Source organism: Lepidochelys olivacea (genome assembly GCF_965140295.1).
Source record: "Lepidochelys olivacea isolate rLepOli2 genome assembly, chromosome: 8".
NCBI classification, from domain to species: domain Eukaryota; kingdom Metazoa; phylum Chordata; order Testudines; family Cheloniidae; genus Lepidochelys; species Lepidochelys olivacea.
This window is the reverse complement of record NC_140418.1, coordinates 4164343-4175937: the sequence shown is the minus strand read 5'-3', so window position 1 is coordinate 4175937 and position 11595 is coordinate 4164343. Positions and strand designations below refer to the sequence as shown.

General features: G+C 41.9%; 1 pseudogene across 1 annotated transcript; it reads right to left on the bottom strand.

Annotated features, from left to right (window-relative positions):
* Positions 1–10600: 10600 nt before the first annotated feature.
* On the bottom strand, positions 10601–11099 carry LOC311525456 (large ribosomal subunit protein eL20 pseudogene; annotated as a pseudogene). Its single transcript has one exon. The product of its transcript is annotated as a large ribosomal subunit protein eL20 pseudogene (transcript).
* Between the last annotated feature and the right edge of the window lie 496 nt (positions 11100–11595).

The window sequence follows — 11595 nt, the reverse complement described above, 5'->3', positions numbered from 1 at the left end:
ATCATCCAAATATATTGAAGGCTGTGAATGTAGGGAATGAGTTCAAGGTAAAGATTGATTTAGTTTGGGGCATAATTATTCAGTTGTAATAGGTTTTGTGTACGTATATGCGCAAACTCATCTCTATCAGCGTTCTCCTTGGTGTTTGGCTGTATGGTTGCTGAAGCTGAGTTTGATTCTCATGCTGCTTTCTTCAGTGATTCACACCTGCCACTGTTTCCGTTGCCGTTATATTGGTTACGGTAATTCCTAGAATCCCCGTCTGAAATCTGTGCTAAGTGCAGTATAGGCACTTGGCAAGAGACACTGCCCCAGAGAGCTTGCAGTCCAGAGTCACAAAGAAGCAAAGTGACATGCCTGAGGTCACACAGAAAGTCATTGGCAGAGCCAGGAATAGAATTGAGGCTTCCTGAGTTTCAGTCTAGCCCCCTATCCACCAGACCATGCTCTTTCTCTTATAGAGAATCAGTTTCACCTTGCTGCATTGGAATTATTTAGTTTAGCAGCAGGTCATGTCACCCACCCACAACCTGCAAGCAAAAGACATAAGAATCAGTGCTGCTGCAATCTATGAATGGTGGCAGGGCCAATCTGAGGGAAGTACGCACACAACTACCCTTAGACTTTGCACTGATGGGTCTTAATTTAGTTTTTTACCCCTGTGAATCAAATCCAGAGAGATGTTGACGTCAGCTGGAGCTGCAGGAGCTCATCAGCTCTCAGGATTTGATCCTAAATATGCAGCCCTCCGGCTGCCCCTGTAAAAAGTGGTGATGGCATGAAGGGTATTTCCTGTGATGTACCTTCAATGGAATGTTCAAGGGTTCCCATTGTAGGCAGTATGGCTCTGAGGGAAGTATGTGCAGGTACTGATGCTCAGCATATGCCTCTTCTGTGGCAGGTCACAAATAGACCTTCTGATACAATGCTCTTAAAATGCTAATGCAGAAATACCATTTTCTTCTTGCCAGATGGCAGATTATTTCCCAGTCTATTTGACCCATCTGATTCTGGCCCTTTTGCTGGATTCCTCACTCCCCTTCAAGACCAACCCCCACCCCACCCCTTTTTTAATGTGAACGCTTACTTGTTATCAACAGCTTAAACTTGTAGATTATCAGCAGTTTGAATAGCAAGTAGTTCTAACAGGAAAATCTTGGTATGCTGAGCAATTAATGCCCAAGGTTTAAGTATTAAAGCCAAGCTGTACTTAATCCATTCCCTATCGCCAGCTCCAACTGAAACTTGGAACATGCTCGAAGTCAGGGGATAACACAGAACAGTGGATTTTCTGACTTAAGAGACTGAAGAGATTTTCTCTCTGTAAATCCAACCATTTCTTGAGGCTGCCCCAAGGTTTGACACCAAAATACTATGTTCCAATCTCTGCTTAATACAGAGACTTTTCAGAAACTAAGATACAGAATCTTGATACATCTTCCCTTTCCCCAGCCTTCCTCCATAACAATGCTGCATATAAGCTATCATTAACATGCATGGGCCATTGTCCAATCCCCTTTAGTGAGTTTCCTATGCAAACAGTATTCTGTGACCCATCCCGATAGTTCAGTAAGCAATTCTGGTTACAGTTCTCCGGTGGGTTCTCGCTCCATTAAAAATGTATTTATTTGAATTCTACAATCCCCTGTGAACTAGGCTAGGGAGTGCGTGGTTCTTATGGGGCTGCTGTTATTCATTTCCAAACGTAAGTCATCTCTGAAAAAACAGAGATTTACAAAATGAAATAAAGGAAAAATGGCTGTCAAATAGATCACCACATTATCCAGTTAATTTTTCCAATGCTGTTTGGTTAATATTTTGCTGACATATCCAGCTCTTGTAAAGCTGTTACAGAAACTACCCCACAGAGCAAAAACTTCCCCACCCTGAGGATATGATTCACCTCCAACTTCACAGTGCCGTTCTAGATTTAATACAACAAATAAACAAATGAGCAGTATTTTGTTCTTGAGGGCAGGTATTATTTTCCTTTTTAATAGTGGAAACCATACATCCAACTGAGACAGAGTGCATTACATTTTTGAGGTCTCAACTGCCTACTAACCTATTTACAGCCAGTACTGCAGGCTGCAGGAATATTTTATAGGCTTTAAGAAAATAGTTTCTGGGGTGGGTCATTTTCTGGAATGGGTCAATTTAAGAAGATTATTATTTTTTACAATCCCTTAAAATCCTTGATTTCTTTCAGATTCTGGTTGTTTTTGCATCAGCCAACCAAAGAGGCATAACTGTGTTTTACAATACTAATGATAGGCTTTAAAGAACAAACATAACAGCTCTTTAACAAATCTCTTATTATTGGGTTACAATAGTGCACATCAAATATGTATCCTCCTTAGTTTACTTTAAAACTTTTATAAGCAGAGGCTCTGGCATGCTGTTCTAAACTAATTAACTTTTATAAATATAGAACTGTTTTAAATACTTAATATTTTATACGGAAGACATAAAAACCCTGATTGACTATAACATTGTATATCAATCAACGAGCCCTGCCGACACAAACAGGGCAAAATATCTCTGATAGTTTATGAACAGAAGCTGAATTATAGCTACTGCTGTAGGACTAGCTTAGAGGACAAGTGTTACCATTTGTCATAATGAACTGAATCTTTATAAGCAAGTTGAACTCAACCATTTCTAGAGCAGAGTTCACATTCCCAGATGCTGTCAAGCAGTGAAGTAGCTCCCTGAGATGTACAGTTGATTTGAGTATCTGGGAGTGTTGCCACAAGCTGGTCCTGTAGGAATATATAGTTTCCAGAGAGAGTGAGAGCACGAGAAAGATGTTGGGGGGTGGGGGTGGTGCAGTGTAGGGATACAAGGGGCAGAGGAAAAGGGCAGGGCATGGGCATGAGCTATTGGATAGCAAAATATTGAGGCACTAAGTGCTTGAGAGAGAATTAAAAGGTGTTTTTAACAGCGTTCATGTGTTATGTTAAATGACTCATGATAACAGGGAGTGAAGTGAGAACTGACATCTTAGCTAATCAACTGCTGGCTCCCCTCCCCCCTTTTAAAACCAACAAACAAGTGTATAGTGGCTGGAATTTTTGAACAGCCTAAGGGAGTTAGGCATCCAACAGCTCTGCAAACCCCAGCCATAGTCTACAAACTCTAATCTGAGACTCTGGGTCATAGGTGCTGGACCTAGGGGTGCTGGGGGTGCAACTGCACCCCCTGGCTTGAAGTGGTTTCCATCATTTACAGGATTTCTGGTTTTGTCTAATGGCTTTCAGCACCCCCACTATACAAATTGTTTCAGCACTTCTGGACTGGTACGGTCCTCTCTCCCTATAGCTGCAGGGTTTGAGACAATTTCTAATGGTTTAAAGCTCTGTGCTTTGCCTTGGGCCTCCCTTTTATCGAGAATAAGCACTTTTCCAGGGTTCTTGGGCATAGCCATTATTCTCCTACCTAGAGGGTCCCACTCAAAGGAAGCAGAAAGTTGAAATTCTCATCACCAGGATAGTGGGTTGCAGATGTCAGCCTATAAAAAAGAATTTGCTGAGCCATGGGGAGTCATCTAACCAATTCTCCAACTGCTGCCTCAGTTGTTGTGAATTCTCAAGCTCCATTGACTTCAGTGATCATTGATTTCAATGGAGCTGAGACAATTTACGCTAGGTGAGGACCTGCCCCTAACTTGCACAATTCATTGTCTAAAATAAAAATCTGTAATAATACCTTGCCCTTATACAGCCTTGTCTCTAAAGATCTTGCTGTGCTTTGCAGATCATAATGAATGAAGCCTCGTGAGAGAGAGCAGTAGCATTATCCCATTCAGGGTGATCCAATCTCTTTGGTGACGTGGGCCCCATGTGTAGTTGTGCAGCACCTCCAAGGAGCAACATACAGAAACCAAATGTCATCCTGACCTCAGCCGTACGATGCATGCAGAGTCACGCTTTGTGAAGGACACCATTTTGCTTTTAAAATGCCAGCTTGTACAGAGTGTGTGAGGCCACGCCACACGGAAGATGCCATTTTGTAGAGCAAAATGCCCTGGGGCCAGATGCATTTGGGAGCCAGACAAAATCATCCCGAAGGGCTGGAGCCACTCTGTGGGCCGCCAAGTGGAACCCCCAACTTGCACAAGGTCACTCAGCAGGTCTGTGGCAGAGCTTGGATCAGAATTGTGGTGATCTGGATCCCCAACTTGTGTGTTAGCCTCAAACGCATCCATTCTTCCCTCAAACCCTGTAAGTTTAGTGCAAAGGCTCAGGTCCCTAAGCTGTCTCACTTTACATTTTAAGAGTGATCTTTAAACCATTTCTTAGTTTGTAAGCTGGAAAAATCCTGCTAAAATTCAGAAATATATAAATAGTAAACATTGTGGTGATAGGAGTTATATGTGCCTCTTTTATCCCCATATTGTAAATCAGGATATTTAAATCAATCCGTATTTTGGGCTAGAGCCTCAGCTAGCATAAATGGGCATAATGTGCATTGACTTCAATGAAGCTACAGTGATTTACAGCAGCTGAATGAGGATCAGAACCTTTACTTCTTGAACGGAAAGTATTGTCTCTTACTCTGCTAGACCAGCTGCAAGCTACAACAGGGTTCACAGGTGAATTGGACACTGTCAGCATTAACAAGCTGCATGCTGGAATATCACACAGGATGGGGGGTAGCAAATTGTGGTGCATCTTATAATTAACGCATTAGCACAGGAAGTGTTTTGCCCTTTTAAAACAGAGATGGGGATGTTACTGAATATATTTCCTCCCTTTCCCTGCATATCACATGAATGATAACATCGCTTAGCACTTTTATACGGCATCTTTCATCCAAAGATCTTACAGCACTACCCAAAGGTGGGCAGCGAATAGTTCCATTTTATGGATGAGGTAACTGAGGGAGATTAAGTGACATGCCCCAGGGCACACAGTGAGTGAATGGAAGAGCAGGGAATAGGATCAGCTTCCAGGGGAGTACTCTGCTGTGCAGAGACCAACTGTAGACCACCTTGCTTTCTCTTGGATGGTATACACCTGTCAGAGCCAAGATCATGTAATATGTCTGCACAGCAAATGGAAGGTGTGATGTTAGCGCAGGTATCTGTGCCCTTGCTGCCTTTCATCTCACTAGCACAGGTAACAGTGGTAGCGAAGACATGCTGGCTTGGACGTCAGTGCACACTAGCAACCTGAGTACGCCTCCAGGGTTCCTGGCGAGCATGTACTGGGGGTGGCTAGCCCACGCAGAGTCCTGGGACACAGCATCTTCACCGCTATTGTTACCTGTGCCGGCTAGATTAAAGCTAGCATGGGTCTGCCTACCTGCACTACAATCAGACCTTCGTTTGCTGTAGAGACGCACCCTACCCTAAGCACTCACTGGGCTGCTGTGAGACCTGCATGGAGCATGGTGTGTGCTTTGACAGGTGGCAGAGCCACCCCTCTGAGCTGTTGGCAGGAGCGTTTTGGTACTGTGCTGAAAGAACAAATCGACTAGATCTGGTGCGGGTGGAGGTGTTTGCAAGACTTGCTTAGAATTGGCGTGGTCCTTGGAGAAGTTGGAATGTTAGGAGCACTTTTGTGTGTGGACATGAAGTGTTTTACAAGGATTACAGACACCTAAGTCCATGCCAACAATCCCTCTTGCAGAGGGACCTATAACATCCCCTTGTTAAAAACCATTTAACACATGACACTTCTACCATTTCCAGTTGACCGGCCGCCCCTGATATTGTAACCTCTGAAGGATCCACTTAGATAATCCGATACACAGGGCTGGCTGTACCTTTTTACTGGGATTGCAAGTGAAAAACCTGTTTGACTTGAGAGATGACACAAATTGCTGCTTAATTGCAACACATTGGAAAAATGGCAGGAAAAGCTCTGAAATGATTATGATTTCTGGGCTTTGAAACCAAAAGAAGGGACTCACCGAAGCAATTTCAGTTCATTACACGTTTTCTAAACCTGCCTCGCCTAAGTGGGTTTAATTTTTTTCACCTGCCACTTATCCGCTTTAAGAAACTTAATTGCAGCATTTGTGCATAATTACCAGGTGATGGAATGTTGAGGGAATTTTTTCTTTGCAGATACCTTAAAAAAAAGTTTTAGGGAAAGGAAAGTCTGTTTTCGAGCAAGGATCATTCCACTCTGCCTCCAATACACACATACACACACACGTAGGTCTCTTCCCCCTCCCACCTTTATTGTAATACCTATTATAAAAAAAATCCTCCAGGGGAAGCAAAGATTTTTTTCAAAGAAATGTTTCCGTGGGCTGTAGGGACGGCAGTTCAAACCATTGAAAGAAGGACACAGCTGTGCACATCTAAGAAATTCACAACTGGGTAAATAGGAGGAACATTCCTACATCTGCCCTTATAAATTATCTTTCACCTTTCATATTCTTTGGCTTTCTGTTGTCTTGAATCACTTTACTCAGAGGGGAGAGCTGTATTTGCATTTTTCTCCTTCTGTTCACAGTAAGTAGGTCAATGCTACCTAGAGAAGCACAAAAATGCAGTGTCGATTCTTTAGTGTCTTGTGGTGGTGGTGGTTTTCTTATCCTTCAAAGCCAAAGATCCTTCAGCAGAAGAACAAGGGAGTCCTAATGGCTGGTGCATAAGCCAATATACAGTGAAAGATAAGGGAAAACACAAGCTATGCTTCTAAAAGAAAAGTTGTTATAAGTGTTATTTGCCTGAATGTAGCAGGGAGGCTATTTTAAAACACCATAACAGAGGCTCAGACTAAATGTGTACCCCAGACCAAAAAAATGTCACCCTGGCTAAACACCAGAGTAATGGAGATCCTAGAGACAAAAGGGTCTCCTTTAAAATGTGGATGTCAAAACCTAGTGAGAATACTAGGAAGGAGCAGAAATTCTGGCAGGTTAAGTGTAAAAGTATAATAAAGCTGGCCAAGAAAGAACTGAGAAGCAACTTGCTAAAGACACAAAAATCAACAATTTGTTTTAGTACATCAGAAGCAGGAAACTTGCCAGACAGGCAGGAGTGCCACTAGACTACAAAGGGATTAAAGGAGCACTCAACAAAGATACCCACATGAGAGCTAGTCTTTTTGGATGACAGATCTGAAGTGCCAGCCCACACTGATGTGTAAATAGCAGAGGTTTTAGTACAAATTGATAAATTAAACAGTAATAAGTCACCAGGACCAAATGGTATTCACCCAAGAGTTCTGGATGAACTCAAATATGAAATTGCAGAGCTACTAACTGTGGTATGTAACCTATCGCTGAAGCAAGCAAGCTGTACCAGATGCCTGGAAGGTAGCTAATATAACACCAGTGTTTAAAAAGACCTCCAGAGGCAATCCTGGCAATTACAGGCTGTAAACTTAACTTCAGTATCTAAGCAAAGTGGTTAAACCTATAGTAAAGAACAGAATTATCAGATGAACATACATGAACATGATATGTTGGGGAAGAGTCAACATGGCTTTTGTAAAGGAAAATCATGCCTCATCAATCTATTAGAATTCTTTAAGGGTATCAGCAACCATGCAGATAATGGTGATGCATGTAATGTAGTGTTCTTGGATTTTTAGAAAGCCTATGGACAAAGTCTCTCACCACATGCTCTTAAGGAAACTAAGTAGTTATTGCATAACGGGGAAGGTCCTTGTATGGATCAATAACTGGTTAAAAGTGCCATCAGATTTTTCATGACCACAGATTACACATCTATGAATAGTTTTTCATGACCAGGGTTTTGGAACAAATGAACACTGACCCCAAAGAATCTACACCTTAACTATATGCTGAGAACAGGGCATAAAAGAGGACTTTGGAAATAATTTGGTAAATATCCAGACAGTGCAGATATGTCTAATCAAGTTGATAGCTACTTCAATGTCGAGCTGATGGGTTAAGTTAATCCATGGTGTTACTCAAGTGAAGCCTCAGGGGTTATTCTAGGGATCAATTTTGTTCTTCATATGTTTAATTAAAGAAACTCTCAGTAATCTAGGATACCTCAAAGTAGAAAATTAGACCTCCCAGCATGGTGTAAAGTTCCACCCCTCCCATCCCCCCAGCACTGCACTTTAAATAAGAAACACAATGTTTCATCACAGCTAGTTGAAATATGTTTTTTATTTTCCCCAGAAAATGACCGTTTTTTGCATTTTTTTTCCACAACAACAACTAGCACCCACGCACTAAGCCCAACAACTGAAATTAGAGCAATGTATTGAAGCTCACAGGAGACTGCCTGTGGCAAATCATAGTCTAGAGAATAGGAGGGACCGAGGTGCACCAGTGCCAGAGGCCCCTGCAGTGTCAGGGAAATGATTAAGTGAGATAAACCCAGATAATCCTGGCAAGTGACCCGCATCCCCATGCTGCAGAGGAAGGTGGAACACACACACACACACACACAGGTTGCTGCCAACCTGATCTATGGCAAAACGCTGACAAAATTAGAGATTTTTCAAGAAAACTTTCATGTTATGAAAAACCTGTTTTGGGGAGGAAGAAAAATTCTGCCCAAAAGTTTATGATCAGCTCTTAGTTTTGTAGATATAAATACCTTAAATTTGGCAAATAATGGATAACGATCAACAATGTTTGGTTTCTTAAAGTAGCAGCTGGGACAAAACACTCCTAGAGGTGTAATTCAATATTTGCTAACAAATGAAACTCTCTCTAGCTGTCAACATCTTACAGATATGACTGGGAAGTAAAAATGGGAATACTCTGAGCTTACTTTAGTCTAGATAGGCTAAAACAAAGGGAAGCGTGGTCATTACTGCAACTAGAATAACAATATATGTCAAAATGCTCACATTCAGTTGTGAGATAAGATATTTATTCTTACAAAGCAAACATTTATTTTTCTCACTTCTAATATTTTTCTAACAACTTCCCAAACAGAAAGCGCACAAAGGCCACATTTTCTATTGTACTCTGTAAAATGAAGCCCTCAGTTTTGGATGGGAAACTTTTTTTTGTATGTGCAGGCTCTTCTGTGCAAAAAACAAGTCAGATACTTTATACATTTGCTACCCTGTTTACACACACACATTCTATTTTTTTTTACACCCTACTTGTGAAACATTGTCTTTGCAACGTTTGGCACATGCAGTTTTACAGGGTGGGTTTTAAACAGTGCTAGAGTTTTGCATTGAAAGTTTCAGAGGCCAGATTGAATCCTCTTTGAACACTTAATCCAATGTATCCTTGGGCAGTGAGAGAGAGAGAGAGATGGAAGAAATGGTTTTAGACACATGGTGGATGTGCCTTGTGATAAATTCTAGCTATCTGTTGTCTCAGTGTATAGCTAGAGCAGTCCAGACAAGTTTCTTTTTCATTTTTGATCTCTACAGGATTAGCCTAATTAGAATTCAACATGACTCAGTGTTTACCACTGCCAGGTAACCAAACAAGATCATGGTCTGAAATGATCATTGATGGTGGGAATGCTGGTTGTTATATGCTTGGTTTGTCCTCTAAGGTGAGGAATGCCCAGAAAAATTTGGAGCAACTATGCTATTGGAGATGCCTAGAAATATATCTAGTTACAGGCCAAATCCTGCTCTCTACATACATACACTGGGGTGGTCAGTGGGGGTAACAAGTATGAGGAGAGAGTTTTGCCCAGTATTTCTGTGATATACGGTGAGGTCCAAAGTCTGCTCTCAATTACTCTGAGGTGAATGGAGATGCACTCGTGTTTCTGAGAGCAGAGTTTGACCCTATATCTATGCAGCATTCTTAACAGCATTATTTGTGATCTAGTGGGATTGTATTTGACTGTGCACAGGGCTTTCTTGAGCTAACTGCTGAATTACCTTGTTCAGTATCACAAGACATCATGAAATGTCACACACCATAATCACTCTGCTCACTGCAATTAGCCGATGGCTTTTATATCACACTATTTTCTGCCATGTCATGAGCTCAGTATTGTGATGGTGGTGTTATGCCCTTTCCTGTAAAAGACAGAAGCGTGAGAGTGAGTGAGAGTGTGTGTGTGTGTGTTGGTGGACTAAGACATTTAGGTCGAAAGTGGACAACTGATAGATACGGTAGGCAACTAATGTACAATGACTGAATCTTGAGAAGCACACTCAGTATGGCTGTAGACTTTATTGACATGAACCAGTTTTCACTGAAGCCAATAGTAGAAGGCCTGGGCTGCCTTAACTTTCCGTGATCAGTCAATCCATCGCTTCCTGCTTGTTAGTCCCAGGCCGGTCGCAATGGACTGTGCTTTGCCCAATTATTGTAGATCATTGATATTTCTCCAGTTATTTTTCTCAACCTGTGAGGCTCGGTCTTGTATTTGTTTTCCTTTCATGCCATCTTCCCTCACTCCATTCTCTTCCCAGCACTTTCCTAGTACAGTCTATCTTGCTGTTTAATGCTACCACCTCCTTTCTAGCCAGTTGCTGAGAGAGGCCATTAGCTACAAATACATCATCCTTCAGCTTCGAACTTGAAGTCCACTTGCTAAGCATTTGATACAGTTTTAATAAATGAGGAGAGAGGGCAAAAACACAGTGGAGGAATGAAAATGGTCTCCTGGGAGCAGAGGGTTTTTTTTCCAATAAGAATTTTATTGTAACACAGAGTAAACAGAAGGTTCTTGCATTTAGAAGAATGTATTTGATCGCTTGGTGGTGAAATGTGGTTTGTGCTGACGACGCAGAACTCTGTGTGGCAGAGGAAACTTGATTGTCGAATCATGGAATTGCTTGACTGCAGATCTATGGCACTTTTTAGCAGCAATCTCCTCAACCTTCATGATCTGAATAGAGTAAGCATGGGCACGATGGCAGGCACCCATATCACGGTAGCACTGTGTAACAGCACCAGCAGTTGTCAAGTCCCTGTATTCCCTGTACACGTTGCGGGGTCCACTACGAGAATCATAGCGTAGCCAGATACCAAAGTTTTTCACCCGGAAAGGGGACTTTTCAAATACCTGTCTACAGTACACAATTTCTCCAGAAGACTTCTTCAGCTGAGACACAAAGTACCAGAAACGGGACTTGGCAACAACATGATAAGGAGCAAAGATAGGCATCCGATAGAGGGGTGGTGTTGGACATTTAGGAGTAGGAAGGCATTGCCCAACAACTTTGTACTCCCTCAGTCAGAAGTTATGACTGCATTCTAATTCTGGTAGTTAATGATTGTTCCTACCCATATCAGTCCCATCTGTCAACTGACTCTTTGAAAAGTGCTACCTATGTTCTAGTAAAAATGTATAAAGCTGCAGGGATTAAATAGCACAGACAATAAATTCAGGTCCTGACACAATTACCTCATTTAAGGCCCCTATGCAAATATTGACTGTTTCTCACTAACTTTTAAAGTACATTGGTGACAAGGGAAGCTTATTCTTTTCACTTTATGGTGTGAAATCCCAACTCCATTCAAGTTGATGGGAATTTTGCTGTTGACTTCAGAGGGGCCAGGATTTCACCTACATTTTCAAAGTTTTTTTCAGACATCTGCTACCATAGAAGCAGATTGTTGCTGGCTCTTCCATGAGTTTGCTGGGTGTAGAGGATCCAGGGGGCCTGGCCTACCTGGTATGTTGGCCACATATGAGTCCGCTATAATTTCTGTCCCTGCACTCCA